The sequence below is a fragment of the Mchenga conophoros genome, linkage group LG11, assembly GCF_057382185.1.
Source record: "Mchenga conophoros isolate Kocher_MC1m ecotype Shallow Benthic linkage group LG11, M_conophoros_male_GT1.1, whole genome shotgun sequence".
NCBI classification, from domain to species: domain Eukaryota; kingdom Metazoa; phylum Chordata; class Actinopteri; order Cichliformes; family Cichlidae; genus Mchenga; species Mchenga conophoros.
The window spans coordinates 3,249,026-3,271,875 of NC_140536.1; the positions used below are offsets into that span (position 1 = coordinate 3,249,026).

At 41.7% G+C, this 22,850-nt stretch overlaps 1 protein-coding gene across 5 annotated transcripts in view; it reads right to left on the minus strand.

The window, feature by feature from the left end:
* Window positions 1–220: 220 nt before the first annotated feature.
* Window positions 221–22,850, minus strand: part of cdk14 (cyclin dependent kinase 14) — a 229,249-nt gene continuing 206,619 nt past the window's right edge. For all 5 annotated transcript variants that reach the window (XM_085290547.1, XM_085290548.1, XM_085290549.1 and 2 more), the window contains one exon: window positions 221–4,463. The gene's annotated coding sequence lies outside the window, so the exon portion shown is untranslated. The remainder of the gene's footprint in view (window positions 4,464–22,850) is intronic.

Genomic DNA, 22,850 nt, shown 5'->3' on the forward strand with positions numbered 1-22,850 from the left:
CTTTATATCTGCTTTGCTGCTGGTTCTTCAGTATTTCTGGGACATTATAATGTTAGCCTAAGTGACTGACTGATTGGTTGATCAGTGTCACTTTTCTGTGTGGCCAAAAGGTCAAAAGACTCTAAAGAGACACGGCACTAGTTTAAGTATGCAGAGACACCACGTGTCAACTTTTCTGTGTGAACGTAAGAACAAATGATATGTGACCCACAGACGCATCTGAAGCATTAATAAATTTTTATTTCAGGTAAAACATTAAACAACATTTACAGAAGGACATTACATCTTCCATAATAACATTACATACAGCTCGTAACAAATAATGCAACAGCTACTCTACTGTATACTATAATATTTCACTGGATGAAGTGACTGACACTTCTGTTTTCCAAACCACTTGTGAAAATGACGTATTTTCAGTGCAGCATACAAAAAGAAAAATCCAAACGTGAAGAGAAGCTTTACAGAAAAAAGTTGCAAACACAGACTCATCGTTGAGCACGGCGAGGATGCACGTTGGCTCCAACCTATATGTTTTTCCTATTCGTACGACTTCTGCCCACACCACAAAGACTGTCAAAAATAGATGCCTTATATTTATACTCATCATATATGTACAGTCATATATGACGTCTCTTTAACAGCATTAAGGGGACACTTGTAACCCTGTATACAAACATAGTGGAAGCGTCACTTTTTCACTCCAGCGACGATGAAAAAGCACTACGTTATCAATCTCTCTTTCTTCTGTCACAGTGCTAAATGTGCAATTCCGACTAGTCGTTCCTTCACTGGGCTCTACGTGAAAGATATGAAGCACATTCAAGTTAAAACAGAGCTTGAACTCTGCCTGCACAGGACTCAAAAATATACGTTTTTTACAAGACTCCAGGCTCTCGAGCCTAAAAGAAGAGCATTGGGGCGTGGGGGTTGGGCTGAATGAATGAATATGAGCCACACTGAAAGTGTGCACACAAGGAGAAACATAGCAAAAATAATTATTCAGCTGCTAATACTGCCTGCAATCCCTTAAAGCCAAGCGAGGCTGGGCAATCTTAGCACAGCTCGATGGTATTAACCCTCCTCTGTCACGCTGCTTTACTGGCATTACCCACCGCCTTGCCTCCCCTTTTTTCGTGCCGCACAATCACAGCCCGGGGATGACACTGAAAAGCCGCGAGATAACTCAGAGTACAGCACTTCCACGAGTTCTCCCCTATCTGCAATAAAAGTTAAAACCAAGGGACAATATTTACATTTGTGAGGAAGGCTGGTTTGAGCAAAGCAAGGGTATATATATACTTATATTCATATATTAATCATTAAGGGCAAAGCCAGTGCATAACAGAAGAACACAGGCATTCCAAACCAGTGGCCCACAGCCGTACGTACTGTAATAACTGAAGTAGCCAACTGGAAAAGCTTCATGCTAGCTACAGCTGAGCTTTGGTTCACCACATGGTTGGCATAAAGAAGAGGGATTATTAAATTATGTAAGCACTGTATGGAAGAAAGACATGAAAACAGTCTGCAAAATCAGCCGAGAGAGTGCACGTAGGGGTTGCAGGGTTTTCTAGATGCCAGGTCTAGATGGCTGTGAAGAAATAATCTGGCAGGCAAGACATCTCTATTATGTGTGTTTGAGAGGCTGTGGAGTCACATTAGAAGCATCCACGGTTTCCATTCGTCCATGGCTTCAGATTTTTGGCTAATCAACAGTGCAGGGCCAATATTATTGTTTCAGTCGCTTTCAAACGGACTGGTAAAGAGGAAGCCATTGTATCGGTAGCACTTCACATCATCACCACACATCTAAGCTGAAATATTCAGATATTTGCACACAAAACAACAAAAGAAAGACAAAAACCCAGTAGAAGATCTTTGCAGATGACAGCATACAGCTCACCTTCATCGCTGTGTCATAAAATGTTCCAAAGCACGGGCACACAGTTTGGGAATGTCTCTGCTTGAGAGCACATGTTGGTGTTATAGGGACTGATCAGAGTTAATCACCACCTCCTACTATGTGTATCTACTCCACACACACACACACACACACACACACACACACACACACACACACACACACACACACACACACACACACACTACAAATCAGTCATTCAAATTTTTCAGAGAAAAGAAATTCCAGATCTGTAACGTAGAAGCTTAAAAATAACTCGGTGACTCAGATCGTCTGTGTCCGAGAGGATATTGCAGATTCTTTGTTAGTAACAGTAAAAGTGAAAAGGAGGATTGTCGAGGGCAGGATCAGATAACAGGCCACGCTGCCTGTGCCTTTTCTACATTAGCTCATATACATGGATGGAAGCACCAGTGCTTTGCTATTGCCCATGTTTAATACACTCACACACACTAGCACACACATGCATTTCCATTATCCAGCTGTTGTTAAACACAGTATTGCGTCTATGCGCACACCGGTTGGTGCCGTCCCCGTAGAGTTGTGTACACTGTCAAAATCGTCCGCAGAGATCGTTTGGACGAGAGAGACTTTTCAAGGTGCGAAACACAATCAGTTCCATCTGGTTCCATCGTGGAGGTCCACGGAAATATCAAACCGCTAGAATTTTCCTACAAATGGGGCCTTACTTTGGGAGTTTTGGCCTTTACTCTCGAGGATTCTGAGTGAATATTACTCACATACACATTTCAAAGTGCAATTACATACAACAGGTCACCCATAATAACACCAGCTTTTTATTGCAAATACAAGAATCCATGTCTTACTTGGATTCAATTCAAAAGAGAGAAGCCAAACGTCGGCAGTACGAGCTGACGCATACTAAGGCCTTTTCATCTCAGCTGCTCGCTGTTACCTCTGCACATGCTCATTAGTGTCCTTTTTTGAACTCTGATAATATGATACAAATAAAAATAGATTTGTCAGAGCTTCAGCAATAGGCAGGTTTATGTTTAAAAGTGCACAAACCTGGACTGTGTTCAGAGAAACCAGCCAAAGGTAATTCTCATTAATGCTGTTTTCCTCCATTAGTTGGTTTGTCCAGATAAACAGCTGCAAACCAGTGTAGCAGGAGAGACTGCAGTGAGGTCATGGAAACGAATGAGCATCAGCCAAATGTTGGTCCACATCAAATATTAAAGGTTATTTTATGGTCTTTGGTTCAAATTCTGGGTTCGTGACATTTGGCCGAGTGGTTTTTACACCATTGTGTAGTGGTTAACACATTTGCCTCAGCTCTGCAGTTTGAGACTCAGAAGAGCCACAAATTCAGCATCAAGGAGTCACAGCTGGAGTTTTCCTAGTGTCAGGAATAAATGTGTCAGGTAGGGCATCTGATGTCAAATTTGTGTCTATTTGAACAACCTGGGGTCAAGTATGCAGATAAAAGCCTTGGTAGGTCACAGGAACAGTGGACTGGAGCTGAAAAGCTCCCAAAACTCATACGTACTTCAGTCTAAGCACTGGTCCGTGATAATCTCCTTCTTCTTTCAACCGTGTCCTTTCATGTAAAAGCAGTTTTACCCTGTTGCAGTACTGTGAGATGAATATTCAGAGAAGTGATGAAAATCCTGGTCAGAACTACCAAAGTAAGCCTGTAACATGAACCCACACAGCATGACGAACATCTGACAAAGAGTCTTATCTACTATTACCTACCAGATTTGAGTGTTAGTATTTACATGGGGTTTGAAGCTGTTAGCTACTTTGTTGTGAGTCCATTAACTAATAAATTAAAGCTTTAAAGCAGGTGCAGTTTAAGCTACAAAAGAACCGAGGACCTCCAATATGGCTGCCAGAGTAGGCTACCTGAAAGCCCTCTGAGATCGTCATTATTATGACGTCATTATTATAGCGTCATATTATAGCGTCATTATTATGACGTCATTATTATAGCGTCATTATTATAGCGTCATTATTATGACGTCATTATCACGGTTTTCTCCTATAATTCCACAAATGAGAGATAAACAGAAATGAAAAACTTTAGCATTCGTTGTTTTCTTTGAAGTGACTGCATTACTTCTGTTTCAGAGATGCTCGTGTGCATGGATTTAATGGCACGAGCAGTATAGTGGTGACGAGATGAAGCAATATTAAAACTGTCCATTATATAGTTTCTAGATGAGTATATCATACATACAAATATACATTCTTAAATAGGAGGCTAGTTACAAACACAAAACACAATATGTACCAAGAGTGAAGTCCTTTTGTTTATACTTAGACAATGATATATGAATTATTGGAACCTTATAAAAAGTAAACAAAATTTGCAAATGATAGCCTTAAATCTTAGGTACCGATCAGAATGCACACATGCTCTATGCTCGTCCTCTTCCTGATGCACAGCCACACCCGCGCGCACACACACACACATATCGTGAAGGTAATAAATAAAGAGAACTGGGGCTCTTTCGTGTCTCTGGATCCTCAATGTCAGCGTCTCTCTTCGTCTTTTCTTTTCCACAACAGCCACCTGAAAAGAGACAGAGACGACAACGTCTGTTAGCGATGGACTCCAGAGCGCCGACAATGTAAAAGTAACCATATCACATGTTTTATATGCTTTTCAGCAGCTAGTTGCCAAAGTTGTTAGCATAGCAAATATTTTCACAATTTTCTAAGCTCTGAGTGTTTGCCATGGCTGTGTTGGTGTTTTGAAGCTGGTCATGTCAAACAGGAGTGGGCTCCATCTCATATGCTTTTGACTTGTAAACCACGTGGTAAACCTGCTCTAAGGCACGTCATACTCACAAGCCTGCTGGATCAGCAACAAGTTTCTCGAGGTCAGATTTCAAGGTGTTGTTTTCATAAACTTTTATAGAGCACAGGGGAAAGTGTTACCTGAATGACCTGGCTACACAAGCGCAAAGCTCGTTTGGAAACGGGTCTCGATTCGAGTCATTTCTCAAAGTTCGTATCACATTAAAAGACTTCCACAGGTTGATAACTGGATAGCAGCAACAACAGGCCAGATGAAGACAGCTGAGATAAAACCAAAGGCGGACTGAAGGAGGTGAAGAGGAGGAGGGAGATGACCAAGAGGGAGCAGTGGATGAAGAGGGGGAAAACAAGATAAAAGTGAAGGACTTGATGATGTTAAACAAGAGGGAGTAGAGGATTGGGAGGTGGAGACGGTACAGGAGAAAGAGGAGGAGAGGATGAATGTCACAGAGGAACAAGAGGAGGAGTGAGCAGAAAAAGAGGAGGAGGAGTAATGGATGAAGAAGAAGAGGGAAATGTGGATTAATAAATAATGCATTGCTTCTCTCCGGTCCCTTTCCACCCTAACTCTCCTCTTTACTGCCTCATGTTCTCTCTCTGCGTCTCTGGATGTCATTCGCCGGGCCTTTGCTCGGCAGCCCTCAGCGGAAACAGGCCTGTATATGGCAGGAATCTCAAATGCTGATTTTATTTGCTCCTCGTGACGCCAAACACGTATATATGCATCCAAATACAGACTCACGAACATGTATTTCCAAACAAGCCAGCATCACATTACCCTCTTTGTTTAGTTACTGCGGGAGTCCAGAGGCAGTAAACCATTACAGAGGCCATTAAAGCACATCCTCAGGCACTAGTGTTAGAAGGGTTCAAGTAAAATGTGCCAAGACGACATTTCGTCCCAGGATTTCTGCAACAGCCCCGTGATTCAGCCATGCTAAATGATCATTTAGTGTTGTAGTAGCAAAGAGATTACTACTCAGAGTATGTGAGGGTGCAGCAGGGTGGCTCTAAAGCTACGAAACAGCACTGAAGTCAAAACAGAGCTGGATAGACTTTCCTGATTGAAACGCCTACAGTTTATGAACGTTACTCTAACAGCTTCATTGGTGACGTTGCACACTTTCAGCCTCCAGCTGCTACTCTAATGGCTACATTGTGGCAAAGACGGGATCATCCAATCATTTTTAACCAGTATAAGTCACTGAAAGTGAGGCTTACTTTTTGGTAGGTATCATACAAAATATCGTAAAACACCACCTCTGGATTTTTAATCCCTGGTTCTTAGTTTCAGCAGTGAAAACATCTACTAAGCTCACAGGTGGCGTCATTATCATCGGTGCTACGACTGCGTGAAATCATTTCCTCACCGTTCCACTACAAAACCAAGAGTTCAACAACTGAGGACAAGAAACAGAGTCACATATAATAATCGTTCATTCATAATAATACGCACTAACTGCACATAATTCTGGTAGCACAGCAGATAAGTGGAACATGAAGTGTACTAGATGAATTGTAAGTAAATAGCTATGTGAGCACATATATGCACTCAAAACAGCAGAAGTACCTGATTCGACATGCAGCAGTCGTTTTACAGTATAATGTTGTATTCTGTAAATTAGAGACTATTATCAGATCTGTTTTTCAAATTCTGGAGGGCAACTTCAATGACATTTGATACAGCAGAAGTGACGCACAACTACACCCATTTTAGCCAAAGCAATACCAGCCAGCCTCTTCATCGTAAACGTTTAGAGCTTTGCAAAGCACGGCTCACACTGCCGGTGAGGGATACTTATAGAACTGTAAAACACAGTCAAAAGTTCCCTGCAAGGCAGTAGAAATATTACATTTTGCATTGTTTTCTTTCGCCCTAACAGATGCAGCGCAGCTGACGGAGGAGCGAGATGCTCACATTGTGTTTCCACCCACACAGTCCCGTGAGAAGGTGTAATCAGCCAAAGTAATTCAAATCACCTGTGTGGGTTTACCGTGCATCCAGCTTAAATCTGTTCCAGGTCTGCACCAGTCTGACACCAGACTTCCAAAATGGGATATTTATCTTTCACATGCAACCTGAACATCACTATGATACGAAACACTGAGTCTGTATTTGTGAAAGCTTTCAGCAGACATCCACAAAGAACTTTTTATAAAGTTCAAATATGTATAAACAGTATTCACAAAGTTTTTTAGGACAAAGCAGCATATACATATATACATATATACATATATACATATATACATACACATTCAGACATTGCTTCAGCTCTACACGCAAACTGTTCCTCAGTTTTCCTTCACACACTAAGACTAACCTTTCCTTGCAGGATGCACACTGACAGTTCTGAAGTTACAAAAAATATTGCTTTGAATATTTTAAAGAAACATTTTTTCCTCTGAACAAAATTTCTGCTGTTTGGAATTTTATTAGATGTGCAAATTTCATTATTTCAGGACGTAACGAGTGTAAATGAGCAAGATCATTATCGTTGTAAGCAGTGGCGAACTAAACATTTACTGGTCTCTGTCTCTGCAGAAGGGCCGAAGCAGTCTGCCTCAAGGTCAAGGGTGAGGAGATACAGTAACTGTGTGTGTGTGTGTGTGTGTGTGTGTGTGTGTGTGTGTGTGTGTGTGTCATGGCTTCTCGCTACACGGTGTATGCCAACAAGAGCGTCATTGTTTTAAAAGGATCTGATGTAGTAAGAACAGATGTAGGCTTTTGCTCTCTCTGGGATCAAAGAGCACCAGAAAGGTGTGTGTGTCTGTGTGTGTGTGTGTGTGTGTGTGTGTGTGTGTGTGTGTGTGTGTGTGTGTGTGTGTGTGCGCATCACGGGGTTCCACTTGGGAGGCAGATGGAGCTGGTGGGTGGGTTTTGTCAAGAGGATTTAGCAGGCGTGGCCAGCTGCTGCTGGGTGTCCTTTAATAGAGATAGTCACCCCCACCACCACCCTCGGAAAAAGAGAAATCCCTAAAATGCTCTGTGTTGGGGCAGATGCACAACAATACAACCCAACACGACCATCCAAGAGCAAGAAAATAGAACCAAATTCAGGGTAAAGCAGAATGACAAGGTAGTAATGTGCAATAACCTTGAAAGATTAACAATGGTGCATTCAATACACTGCAGTTGTCCATAGTTGTGCAACTCTGCCACCTCTCTTGCACCAGTGTCAGTGACGCTGTGAGCCAGTTGTGCCTTGTAGCATTACATTACATTACATTAGCATTACAAGCACAAGCTGGGGTATTTTTCATAGGAAGAAAATGAAGATAAGACAGAATATGTGGGCTCCATCTTTCAATTATTGGAAGAATTTTTGCAGCACCTGATGAGAGTTGATGCCAGCTTTGGTTGGACCCGGGTCTACGCATCCAAGACCTGGAAGATTTGCTGAGAGTCGAAGCAGTTAGCAGTAGCATTTTGGAAGTGGAGCCACTGTCTTTCCAGGCCAACACTGTGCTGTCACTTCATTATTTGTCCATCCTTGAAGCAGTAAGTACATGGTAGCTCATCCAACAAGCCTTCATGACAGATGTTCCCACCTGGATTTGGCCCTCTATACACCTGGGCTTTTTCTCTTATCAGGATCTTGGTCCACTGTAACCAAGATCCTGTCATGAATAACAAACATATGTCACCTACTTGTGGGTTGTCCTGGTCCATCAGTACGGTGCTGTCTAAACCCTACCTGTGTGGTAACAAAATCCCTTGTTTCCATGAAATGGAGCGATCGTGGCTCAAGAGTTGGGAGTTCGCCTTATAATCGGAAGGTTGCCGGTTTGAGCCCCGGCTCGGACGGTCTCGGTCGTTGTGTCCTTGGGCAAGACACTTCACCTACCGCCTACTGGTGAGGGGCCGATGGCGCTTCTGTCAGTCTGCCCCACGGCAGCTGTGGCTACAACTGTAGCTGCCTCCACCGGTGTGTGAATGGGTGGATGACTGGGTGTGTAAAGCGCTTTGGGGTCCCTAGGGGGGACTAGTAAAAGCGCTATACAAATACAGGCCATTTACCAAATGTTCTCTGAGTGGGCGCTAGCACTAGACAAGCTACATATAAATATCAGTGCACCCCATGCTATTCCATTCAGTAGCTGAATTTTTATAAATTGTGATAATAATTATTTAAATTTTTTTTAAAAAGTCACATTCACACTTGAAAACACTGCGTTCCAACAAATTTGATTTGTAGTACGGCAGTCTTTTTTGTTCTGATCTTTCTGATGAAGCCCGGATTTGTGGAAGACTCACTGTGCAGAACACAAAGTGAACCCTAAGGTCTCTAAATGTGACCTTAGGGTTCAACACAGGGGACACTTGTATATCTAGCTATGTGTATACGTGATATATATTTAGTATATCTGGAAAACCAGTTATGAGTTAGCTTCTGATGATACTGGGAAAGGTTTGGGGGCCTGAAGATGTCCAGAAAACAGATACGTATTATTGCCTACATATTCTGCACACTGAAAGACGTCTGTTCGCAGCGATAACGACGCACATGACCGTGAGAAAATAAAACTCTGGAGTCTTGCTGGTAGAAATGAGCATTGTCGTATCCCATGAGCTAAAATTAAACGCAACTGTAGAAACACGTCACCAAGTTTGGCACAGCAACAGGCCTGACTGCAACTCTGCTGCATAAGCTGGAAAGCCGTGGGTTTTTACCCTCCCTGCTCACTTTTTGCTGCTCCCCTTTCTCTTAATCCAACTCTTTCTATGCCTCCATTTTTCCTCCTTGCCCTCCTGCTCCTGCCATGGTTTATAAATCCTTCCCCAAGTTTCCAACCAGCCATTCATCTCATAAACACACAGCTTTCCTCTCTGATTTCTCATCAATGTAAAAGCTGTTAGCATCAGTGAGAAGTCTTTGTGGAAATATTAATAACTCTGTGTTTGGTTATCATTTCACGATGAAGCGAAACAGAAACTAATTCCAGCTTTGGCTACGTCTGTTGCGTGGCTTCACAAATGTTTCTAAAACTAGCTAAATCAGGTTCGCAGGCCCCATTCTGCTCCACCCCCACATCCATCCAAGCCCCCAAAACAAGGGGTCACAACCTCTGACCCCTCTCCCGGCAGAGAGGTCGCTCCGTGTCTGATCTAGTTTAATGAACTGAGTCACACTGCCCTTTAAATGCCATTCAATGAACACCCTGAGCTGGGAGAGTGCTGATGGTTTAATAAGCTGCTTTATGGTGTGTGTGTGTGTGTGTGTGTGTGTGTGTGTGTGTGTGTGTGTGTGCATACATTTGCATGCATGCACAAACGAGTGAGGCTCTGCACTGTGAAGTGTTGGATATGTGAGTGAGTACACGTGTGTGAGATGAAGCTTTGGATTGATTCAAACTTACATAAGATATTTTCCACATTCTTTTTATTCACTCTTTCCTCTTTTCTGGAACTTGACTTAAACGTTGACAGTAATTTTGAGAGGAATGCAGTGTTGTGGCCAGGCCTGCGATGAGCTGCCACATCTACGACAAACTCTCCACTGTCTCACTGACAATTAACAGAAGCAGGGAGGAGGACGAGGTAAACGTTCCACTTAATAGCTGGACACTCAGACGACTGTTTCCACATGTACTGACACACACACACACACACACACACACACACACACACACACACACACACACGCGCGCGCACACACACACACACACACACACACACACACACACACACACACACACACACACAGGCAGAATTTCCTCAGCTTGTTGGCAGCTTTGACTACCTTCATTAATCAAGACGAAGCTGTTTTCTTAGCAGACACTGTTTAATACAGGGGCTACTGAGATTTATCTAACGAGGTGGGGAGCCCGTTTGCTTTAGTTTATTTAGTAATCCAGTCTGGATTTTCTTGTATTGTGTGAAAATACACAAACACCATGATCCAGATTTGTTTTGACATTTTACTGTAGACCCGACCTGAGCTAAATGGTAACAGTTGCAACATTTTTCTCACGATCGCAACTTCAGCATTTTATTTTCACAACATTTATTAAAGTGGGCCGATTCTGCTTACGTCTAACTACATATTATTATTCATACTTGGACTCTACCAGAGCAGATGTGAATGATTCACAGTTATTTATCTTACACCAGGCACTGATCCGGCCCCACAGCTCACCCAGCTGCTCCTCTTCCTTTAACGCTGCTTCCTACTCTGTCAGTGCCCCTCACAAACACTCGGTTTGTGTCTGTGCTCAGTGCTGTGTGAGGATATCTACTCTTTATGACATCATACAGATCCAAGAGTAAAACAGTATTCAGAGCTCCGTGAGCCTGAGATTTTGGCTCAAGTTTAATTTTAGCATCCACCACTGGAACTTTTTATATATTTATGAGAAATTTATAGGAAAAGTTTTTCACTTTTACAACACCACTGAGATTTTTTTAAACGTTATTTTCTAAACGTTTGTGTCCCATGGATGCTTTATCCTACAGGCTGTCATCACAAAGTTTTAGTGCCCCTGTAGACAAAATACAAGAAATCCTCTTCACAAACAACAGAGAGAAAAAGGTAGAAAACTCCTCTTTACTCAGTATATACTCCTATGGCCTTGGTGCTATCTTTGAATGGTTTACTCAGTTGGAACTGAGGGTTTGTGCTTTTGAATGATGTATAATTAGATTCAAACGGGCTACTGCCGTTCAAAATGCAACGGTAACAGTTTGAGTCTGCCTGAGTGTTGAGGGGTTATAACCACAAGTGGCCACAAAGTTCCAAATAATGAAATCATTGTGTCAGCTGTGCCTGGAATCCCTCCCTGCTTGCTACACACTGCACAGCCACTCATTTCTTTTAGTGTCTCAATCCTGAGTGTGTAAATATATCCACAACATAGTACATGAACAAATTACACAACAGAACGCACAAAGACTCCAAACTACACTGCTCTATATGACACCTTATGGTTTCACTTCACTTTTTTCTTTGTAGCCTGTAATTCACTTTATCTATCAGCAGAACACACAGCTGATGCAGATCGTGTCCCAGTGCACACTAACTGCTTAAACACATGTCTCAGTATATGTGCTCGTACCCTTTCATGTGCAAAACATGTACATGCATGTATATACCTGGTAGTGTAGTGCATACATTTTGGCAGCATAGCATCTCAAATTTAGCACGGTGAGCTGTCCACAGGAGCTGTTGTGGTAACAAGCTAGCTAACAGCTAGTTGGTTAGCTTACGCGTCATCATTTATTGTGTGGATGCCCTCAAGGGCATCCACACAATAAACCTTAACTACTCCCTCGGTTTTTATCTGATTTTCGCCATTCAAACTTTAAAAAATTCTGCTCTTTCTGGCTATATCTTTTGGTGCTCATAACTTCTATACTTTTTGAGATATTGAATTTTTTTTGCAATATTTTTTGCCCATTTCTGCCATATCATCAGTGGCCTCACTGATTTTCCTTGCCGGATTGACCTGTGTTTTAGCTCAGTGAGATGAGCATCCGATCTCAAACTGGGAGGCCCGGGTTCAAATCCCGCTTATGGCAACATTTCTTTCAGTCAACAGTTACACTTTCTTAACTCTTTTCAACACAAATTTCAGCTTTTTCACCACTTTTCAGCACAAACCCCAGCTTTTTCAGCTGTTTTCAGCAAAAAACTCTTTTTAGCAGAATTCTGCTCATTCACCTCTTTTCTGCAAAATTTTCAGCCTTTTCACCTCTTATCAGCACAATTCTCTGCAGCTTCTGCTCATTTCACCAGAATTGTCAGTCTCTCCACCTCTTCTTTGTGAGAATGAGTTTGGCGCAGTGAGATGGGTAGCCACCTTAAGACCAGAAAGGCCAGGTTCGAATCCTGCTCAGGGCAACCGCTTTTTCGCAGCAGACATCTTCAGCGTTAAGGCATCCACATAGCATTTTCGCAGGAAATGCAAATTTTTCTAGTTAGATTAGAGATGAGATTAGATGAAACTTTATTTATCCCTCGGGTGGGTTCCTCCGGGAGATTCAGTTTCCAGTAGCACAGCACCGACAGAAGTTGCAGAATGTGAGCAGAAATATACGCTGTTGAAGTATCATTTTCCATTTCCATCCTTCTATACTCAATTTTTGACAGTATACCTGAGTATTTTATGTATCCATACTTAACAATGTGAAGGCAAAGCAAATGTGGAAGAAGACAACTTTAGGCACAGGAATAAAGCTAGCTACTAGCTGGTGTTCCATCTGAAGTGGGAAGCCAGAAATTCCAAATTCCGAGTCGGAAAGTTTCAGCTGGAAGGCCCTCCTCACAATCCAAGATGGGAACAGAGTCCATGAACAGCAGAACTCTATGTCGTGTATTTGTAAATGTCTAAATAACTGAGTTTTGGGGTATGAAAGCATAACCAAGGCCTCCAAATGGAGAAATGCAAACAAATGAGAAAAACTGGTAAAAATTCTCGATTTGATTGAATAAAGTAGGATTTGTGGTGAGACGGTGTGTTGGGGCCTCTCCATACAAGCAAGAGATTCTGCAGAGGCTCTGCCTGGCGACCTGCACTCTGCTGCTTTTAGCTGGGAAAGTTATTTTAGCTTCATGCTCATGGCTTACAGTCCCAAATGCACCGTGTCTGACAACACAGAAACTAACATGGGCTACATGGCAGATTTTGACTTGCTTTTTTAAGGCTGTAGGCAGTATTGTTTTTGGATTACACATGTCGGGATCTGTACAAAAACTCACGGTTAATCACATTTGACCGTTTTTCGTTGCTCCAACCGAAGTGGATGGGGAATAAAAATCAAACTCTGTCTTGTGTGTATTTGGAGTTTAACAAACCATGGGAGTGCTATGTGTTTCTGTCTGTGCACAGCTACTCAATAATGTGGCTCTGAAATAAAAGAGTTTTAGATCCAGTTGGTAGGAAATGGGAAAATGAACTCTCAGCTCTGCAGCTTGCAGACTTGCCAGCTCCCTCTTTTCTAACACAAACACTTTTCTCTTTGTTTTTCTTGCCTCAGTTGTCTGGGCCAGAGTCACTGAGTATGAGTCTTTAAAGCATGCATAGACACAATCCCAGACACACACACATTCTGTACCAGAGACAGCCTGCACATTCATATGTTTCCTATTACCCCAGGTCCTGGCAGCACACGCTTTTCTGTTCACGTAGTCCAGGATCAGCAGTTAATAACTGGAGTCACAAAAGCCAGCTCATTCTGCACACGACACGTTCTCTACACTTGTCGTGCAAACACTAAACATACAAACTCACTCCTGCTAGTGTTCACATACACGCATTCTCAGGCCACTGAGACTTGGCTTTTCTAGCGCAGGTGCAAGTTATCACGCACACATTCCTGGCTGCTTTGAGGTCTGGATTTTAAAAGGAGCTCATCTGCAATGACGTCAGCATCAGCAGCCCCTTCACTCCACGGACGTTTCAATCATCATACAAGCTTCGCAACATTCTGAAACCGTGTTTGGACCGACCTCCTGAGCAGCCCTGAGGCAAACGGGGCTCGTGTTCTAAAAGAACTCTGTGCTAAGGTTATTTGAAATGTCATTCCAAACATGTTCTCTGCTCCTAGAGGGAGTTTGGAAGACTGCTGACCAGACCTTCTGTAAAGATTTGGCTAAAACGATGTGTCTGAATTAAACATTCAGTTTCCATAACTGAACGATCAGTCAAGGATATTGTTTAAAGGTCAAAATGTCCTTACTTTTAGATAGGATCTTCCTCTTCGGTTCTAGCTAATAGAAATATCTTGGTAAAACATTTTGAAAGTAGCAGTAACGTGTATTTCCTGCACAGAATCCTCAATAAAAGTTGAGTGCTTTCCACTGACTTTTACTGCTGGCAAACTGGAACAGTCTCCGGAAACCTTTCCCTTCAATCAGGAGTTGGAGTGACACTATGACCCATTTTAAGCATAGCGAGTTGCGATCTCACTTAAAGTGCAGCTCAGGCTAAATCAACATGTGCTGTGTTCTGTGTGGAGCTGCGATGAAGAATAACGCATACTAAGGGTCAGAGAACGCTCTGAGTAGTAATGCCTTTATTCACCAACTCACAAACACACCCACTCGCTCGGGATCGCCAGGTTCCCGTTCCATAAATCCTTGTTTGGGGGTATGTTTTTCTTGTCTAAGGCTTGGCTCACTTCCCCCTTACTGGGGTTTATGTAAGATGATGGAAACACTGAGAGGACGCTGGAGGACACAGATAGGAAAAGGAGCGCGTTAGAATGAGACGAGCAAAGCAAAGCAAAGAAGAAAAGGCTGCTAAGGACATTTGTCAAGTGAATCGTTGGCGTGGGAGAGCAATTGAGACAGAGCGGATAAAAGGAGAGGAGCAGAAGATGTTTTAAAGTAGAATCAGTGGTAAAGTTAGGAGGCATGTGGGGCTGCTGCCTGACATTTACTCTAGGGGCTTCCCTGTTAATGCAAGCCTAAATCAGCAACCTAATGCTCAGCCTCAACACAAATATCACCATCACACTCCATTAATCTAGACTTTGCAGGCCATAATCAGAGCCCCTCCATGGGGCTTGGATAGCACTGCTCCACCAATGAAAAGCTCCATAATTTAACACAGCTGTTAAACTCCTTAAACTAAACTTGTTGTCATACATATAAAAAGAAATTCATCATTAAGATGTTTGATAAGTGAGCGCTTAATCACCTCAGTTTTGTCGGTACTTCTATGCTTCCATTCATTTTAAGCTTTCATGACATGGCGAGTCAAGTCAACCATGGCTTCATTTGCACATTTAAGTTATTCTTGCAAAGATTGTAAAGCACGTAAAAGATGGTGAAACCACCAGGTGGTGAGTGAAGCCTCCAGCTGAGCTTTCAGGCTGTCATAATCAAATCTGGAAGCAACGAGCGAGGAGCAGATCTGCCTGAGAAACAAGAGAGAACGTCACTAGGTAGCAACTAGTCAATCCACAAGGTTCACGGTGTCACAACAGCCCCTAATTTACAAAATGATGATTATGTTGTACCAACGAGTGAAGAGAGCGTGCTGAGAAGATGGAAGGACCAATGGAGGACACTTAGTGAATCACGAGGCGCAAAGGACTAGTAATGAGGAGGGGATGCCTGAGGAATGAAGACGTACTGATTTTCAAGAACAAGGGTGATGTGCAGCTGTAGTAACTATGGAGGGATGAAGCTGATGATGTCACCATGAAGCCAGGTTAAAAAGAGAGGTGAGGAGAAGTGTGGGTTTATGCCGAGAAAGAGCGCTACAGATCTGATGTGAAACAGATCACACGACATATCAAAAGACGTTTTTTTGTTGAAACTGATTCATTCGGACTGACTGACTGGCATTACTAAGTGTTTTAAAGGCTGAAAAAGGCTACACAGTGAAGAGACTCCTCCGGGATAATCTACTGTCGCTATTTAGTTTGGTTTTATTTGTATAGCTCCAACTGACAACAACAGTCCCCTGAAGGAGTTTTATTCTGCTTTAGCTTCATACGCACAACTGAAACTACCTGCTAAAGCAAGTCAAACCCATTCAAGACCATGTAAATTAAGAATTTTCAAAAGCTTAAGAACTTAATTTTAAAGAAGTGTACTCAGATTGTTCTTGGTGGGTGATGTGATTGTGTTTTTTCAGGTAAAATAAATTTGAATCTTACAAAGAGCATTAGCCAGTGAAAACAAACGTTCCCCAGAATCAATCTGTGGTGACCCTGTGAACATAAAGAAAAGTTACACCTGAAAGGAAACGGTGGGGAAATGAGTGCTGTCAGACATTGTTATAAGAGGAGGTGGATTTGAGAAGTAGTGAAAGCTGAAGTAAAGAAATCCAGATGGCTATTTATGGCAGGGGAAATGCAGGGTGCAGAGAGGTAGAAACTTTTTATTTTGGTCCAAATGCAGAGAACAAACGACACCGTTTAGCTCTGTGTGTTTGATCTGGGAGACGCTGCACACTCAGGAAAGGTATTTTCACCAGGGTGTAAACCAGCCTCCATACAATGCAGGTTTAATGAAAGGTAGGGGCTTAGGTTTCAGGCCCGCATCCAAGTAGGCTCCAGGATCTATAGTGTGTGTTACTCGAGCAGACATTATAGTGCAGGCATAGCTTGGTTTCCCTTATACAACCATGTCAGCAACACAGCATAATCCAGTTAGTTGATGCCAGCTCACCTCCACCCACGTACAGGTTTTCAAGAGCACAGGGAAGTCTGAGGAAGTGTCTTTGTGTGTGGAAACAAAGTTACTACAATCGACTGTGCAGGGAACATGAAGGGTTGCACCAAAATACAGCATCAATGCATTTCACTCTGAACCACGTAGCAGCCTTGTTGTTGGCACTGCAGGAAATATGTGGAATTTACCTCATTTAACCCTCTGAGCATTTATTCATCAGAGCTGGTAACCCTAATGTGAACCCTACCATAAAACCATATTTAAAGAAAGAAAATAAAGAAAAACTTTTGGTCACCTCAGTGTGCTTTATACTGTGAGGTAAAGACCCTGCAAAGTACAGAGAAAACAATCAGACATGCACTTGGTGACAGTGGGAAGGAAAAACTCTCTTTAAACATGGAGGGGCAGCCATGTGCCTCAAAAGGTTGGGGGTGAGGGGAGAAAGACAGGACAAAGACACGCTGTGGAAGAGATTAATAATAGCTAATGATTAAATACAGAGAGTGTGGACAGAGGTGAGTGAAGAAGACACACTCAGTGCATCACAGGAAGCTTCCAGGAGCCTAATGGAGCACAAGTACGGGACGATTCAGGACAGGATATCATATTAAGATCAATCCCAGTGTTTGTCTGTATTTTCAGATCATTGCAATTTAAAAATGCATAACTACTTACACTGTCACTTTTAGAAGTTTTACAAAGCAAGGCTCTGATATAGAGTGCGCTCTGTTTATGTTATAGTAATTACATGAATATTCGTCTAGTTCCCTCTGCTATAAACTGTGTCTGATTGTGTGCCTTTAAATGGCAACTGGGAGGAGAGAAAAGCAGCTTGGAAACTTGGCTTAATTGCAAGTTTTCATCTGAGGGCCGTTAGATTTGTTGAGCCAGTTGAGCGCTTGCCAGACTTATGCCAAAAGACTATTAAAATCATCATCATTCCCACAACAGCTTCAGTAGCTCTTCTGGGGTGTTTGGAAGAAAAAAATCTTTGTGTGTGTGTGTGTGTGTGTGTGTGTGTGTGTGTGTGTGTTGCCCTACATATCATATAAAGAAAAACTGTAAAAAGACAGAAACCAAAGCTCTGTGCTCAGTGGATTCAATCACCATACCATCCAGAACATGTTCCTGAATACATGTGATGAGCATGGCATCATGGATCACAAATATCCAGCATACAGATCATTTTAAGGCTGCACAATTCATTTAACTTTAATCTTTTGGATTTTTGGATTCCCGTTATTAAATGAGCACGACTGACCAATATTTCACTGCACGATACACTATTTAAAAGTGCAAAAAGCAAATCAAGCGCTCCCTAAATCCGTTGCTGATCATGTGGCTGGATGTGCCAATCCCAGCTGGCCCCTAAACTGTGCAGTTTAAGGTTTCCTGGACTTGCCTGGACAAGTGACACTACCTAAAAAGGCGATTAACAACAAAATGCAAATGTCTGGCTCAGGAAAAGGTGAATAGCTGGTCACATGACCTGTTGCTCGGAAATATGTCAGATTTAGTGCGCATGACAGTGCAAATTAACCAACAAGAAATCATATGCTAACAATGCTGCGTTCACATAGCAAAGCACCACAACAAACTTATTCAGCTGCCTGAAGACAGTACAAACTGGGGAAGAAATACCATGCAGTATGTCTGCATGGTACTGGTGAATTGCACTGCACTCAATCCTGAATACAGTGCAGCTACACGCCTTCAGTGTACTCAGTGTCACTGAACAATAGAAAGAGGACACAATGACGGGCTAACATCCTCTGATCTCATGGCATCTCCACAGCCATCAGTGTTCATTGAGTCGTTGGGGAAGAGCTAATCAATGCTGTTCCCGAACAACATTTATCTATTCCCGCCTGACTTATCCTGCAATTCTCCTTCTCTTCTCTAATTAGCCTATATCAATCAATCATCCGTCTATAGGGTATCTGAAGGTTTTGCAAAGTCAAATCCAAGACCTAAAAGAATCTTTTCAAGTTGCAAGGAATGTAAAACCCAAAAACTAAACTGAAGAAGCAGCCTCTCTCCTTTTTTTTCCACACACCTAATCAATGCTGCTGAGATTACTGGCTGCAGACCAAAGTGTTACTGAGTATTATAGCTGGGTGCACTGACCAAACCACGTTTTCAATTCTTCAGCTCCCATTAGTTTGCATGTTAAAATCCTGAAGTTGTATCTCCTGCCTACTCACCATAAAATATTCTCGAGGAGAATCCGGTGCCAATCTACGACCAGTTAAAACATTAAAGTCTGAACATTGTAGAGACAGTGCACAGTTTGATCTCTTTGACAGGCTATTTATACGACGAGGCTTAAACCCCAACCCAACCAAGACTCACTATGAAGACATCAACAAACCACGGCTAGTCTAATCTCTCTTAAGATAAATCTGTCTTGAAAATGATAGTGGAATAAAAGGGATTTGTATTACTTTTAAAGCCTGTTTTCCACCCTGCTTTATCTTTGTCAGTATCACCAGCCATTTGCTGCATCTAGAGATTAAATTCTCATACAATCTGACACCTCGGTCTTATAACGGCAGCACAACAATCACATGAAGAAAAACCTACAGGGCTGGTGTGAGAGTTCTGGTGAAATCATACTCGGTATGTAGAGTCTGAATCATGGACTGAGAGCCCTATAATTCTCTGTGCATGCTGTCAAAGCATAGAAAGTAGAAAGTAGTAGAAAGTATCTGCTTCAGGCAATGTTCCTCCTTTCCACAAGATATAACCTTAAACTGGCCCGTTAGCTGCTGTTGTAGTTTTAGCTGCAGTGTCTGTGAGAGCGAGTCTCTCTGAGGTCACACGGTCATTTCAGGGTAAATTATTTAAAAGATCTAGCCCATTTTGAGATTTTCTTTTGACAGTGAAGGTACTTATTACATTTCTGTCTGTAGGAAGGACAACGCAGCAGGAAAAAGCGTTCAGTGAGCAGCAGCAGCTAAGTTCAAAGTCCTGTGTAACAGGTTGAGCACAGAGGCCAGTATTACGTCTGCTTATTGTAGATGCCATCAAAACCGCTGATGAAGACATTTACAAAGTCTGATAAAAAGAAAAACATCATAAAATATTTATGTAGAGCTGAAGACTTTACACATTCAGATTTAGACAAATTAATATTTAATAAGGTCTGATTCTCTGAATTGCAGACACAATTAACAGCACGGGGAACACAGAGCAATGGAGCAATCATTTAACCAAATTGCTCCATTGCTTGGAGTCATCATAAGGCCAAGATTTGTACTTTTACACAGAAAAAATGAAACTGTTTTTATTTCCTTGTGCACATTCATGCGCACCATGGAGTTCTAACCCAAGCCGACGACTTTTTCACAAGTTGACAAGAACAAAACACCTTTTGTTTATTGGTGCTTCGTTAATCATTTCTATAAGCAAACCCTGAGACGTTATCAAATCTGAGTTTTACAATTTATCAATTGAAAACTTTTTATTGGCTTTATTTCTTCTCAATCAAAGAGTCCTTACTCTCTCACTATGTCTGTGGTTGGGATGAATGAATGACCAGCATTTGTTTATTAAAGCAGAACATTTGCTTGTTTGGACCACCCAAAGGAAAAAAGCTTTTAATAAAAAAATGTATTGCCAAAATATATTGTTTACCGTATTTTTCGGACCATAAGGCGCACCGGATTATAAGGCGCATTAAGTTGTTGTTGCAGTATATTAATGACCTCGTATTGTGGATGGATTATCTCAGTTGTTCTCCTGACTGAAGTTTGGCCCGTTTACAGCATCCTGCCTGTCGATTTTTGAGAAAATTAAAGGATTTCACGTGCGCCTTATAGTGTGGAAAATATGGTAGTTTGAAATGTGGGATCTTCTAGTTTCTGAAAATGTGCCTATTTAACATGGTTAAAACCCTCTATGGATGCAAAGTCCATTGACAGATGTTTCAACTCTGAAGTACAGAAATGAAAAGCAGAGAGGAAACAGGCTGAATTGTTACAAAGTTTGAGGATGAAGCTGAACACGTGAACCGTTGCTATAGCGTCTGTTTGAGTTAACTCTGGGGCTGGCTCGGCGGTTATATTTGTAGGAGTAAAAATTGGTGGCTGTCACAATCAATAAATGTTTAAATGGAAAGTTTCCATAAAATAATAAACTCAACTTAACCTTGGTTAGGTTTAGGCACTTTAAAATATGTAGTTGAGAGAAATATCGTAATTAGAGATGGCACGATACCACTTTTTTTTATGTCCGATACCGATACAGATATCATAAATTTGGATATCTGCCAGATGTTCCCTCTAAGCTGCAGTGCGCAGCTTAGAGGGAACATCTGGCAGAAAATCTGCGCTGCGCACAAAAAAAACCTCTCACCTGAACTGAAATTAAAATTAAAACTTTAACAATTCTGTTTTGCAGTATTAGTCAGTGAGTGACTGGCTGCTCCCGTATGGGATTAGAACGATGCCACCTTATCCCAAAGTCCAGCCAATGATGCGATTCACATCAGCGTGGTTGACAGGCTACAGCGTCCTTATGTGTCGACACCGGTGTTTAGCTAGCAAAGCGGCTGATGTGGAGTGAAACCACGTTAATGACAACGTGAACAACCATTGGAGATGTGAGCAGGACAGACGGAACAACTGACGGAAAAAGTGTGGACTTTATAGCAGTTTTTAAATTGAGTTGATCGGCCACGTAAAAGCAGAGTTATGATAAAAATATCTGCAATGTTTGGTTTTCTTCCTGAATACTGTCGTTGTTTATATTTACTGCAGGAAGAAACAGTAAAAACTGCGTTTTACAAGGAAAACGCTCGAAAGCCTGTGAGCAAAACAAAACGCCCCTCTCCCTTTCCTATTTGTCCAAAAAAGTACTATGTCGACCAATCAAAAAATGATATGGCAACGTAGCATCTAGTTGTTAAGAAATGGGGGGAAGTTTTAGGAGTGACGCCGTGTTTTGAGATGTGAGAGATTTGAGACGTTTAGCGCAAATCTTGTGTAGTTAGTGTGTAGTTAGTGTGTAGTGTAGTTTTTGTTGTGTGTGTCAGAACAATGAGGCGACTGCTGAGTGTTACAGGTGTTACAGCAGTGATACATCTGCTGCTGTCAGGCCTGCAGGTATCAGGCTGTTGTTCTCCTTCATCTCATAGTGCACAGAAATTATTTTTGGAGCGGCACAAATAATTTGTGTGGCATCAGATTTGATGCAGAACAGCTGATTGTTCTGTAAATAGTTTGAAATGTTTATTTAAAAAAACGCCTTGGCTGCATTAAAAAAAAATAGCTGCAAAAAACTTTTTTAAAGAAGTAACTATATAATTGCCCAACATTGGTCATTATTTACTGTATTTTGCAGACAGAGAGCTACAGGACTCTCTCCCAGACCACAGACTTATAATGCAAGTCAGCGCTTTTTTTAAAAAGAAAGAAAGTTGTGTTTTCAAAATTAGAGTTCAAGTTATTTTTACTTCCAATAGTGTTAACATGCTACACAGGTCATGAACAAGATTTTTTTTACATTTTCATTGTAAGTGGGCTAAAGCAGTTAATTAAAAGTAGTATAACATAAATGTAAATGCTGTAATTTGATTATTTTAATAAACCATGTAACTTGGATGGATTCGATGCCGGCGTGACCACAGTGCACACGTCTGATGTCGCGCACAGTGGTCAAAGGGGACGCTCAGGGAGTTTGTGTGTTCACTCAAACACATGAAAAATTAGAGGGAAATTGTATCTGCCGATACCGATATGAATCTGATATAGTGTGTTTTAATCAATAAAACTGTTGTTTTTTTTTATATCTTGCTGCATTTTGTATAGGTTCATACTCAAGTTTAAATAAACAACAACACTAAAGCTATTCTGTTATACCTGTATGCAAAAAAACACTGATCAGCAAAACAGATCAATCTAATGAACTTAAACCTGCACCATCCTCCCTATTCTGGTATTCTAAAGAGAACTTAGCAGAAAAATTAAGCAACCAAACTAATAGGGTTGCAAACTCCCAGCAAAAAAAAATAGGGA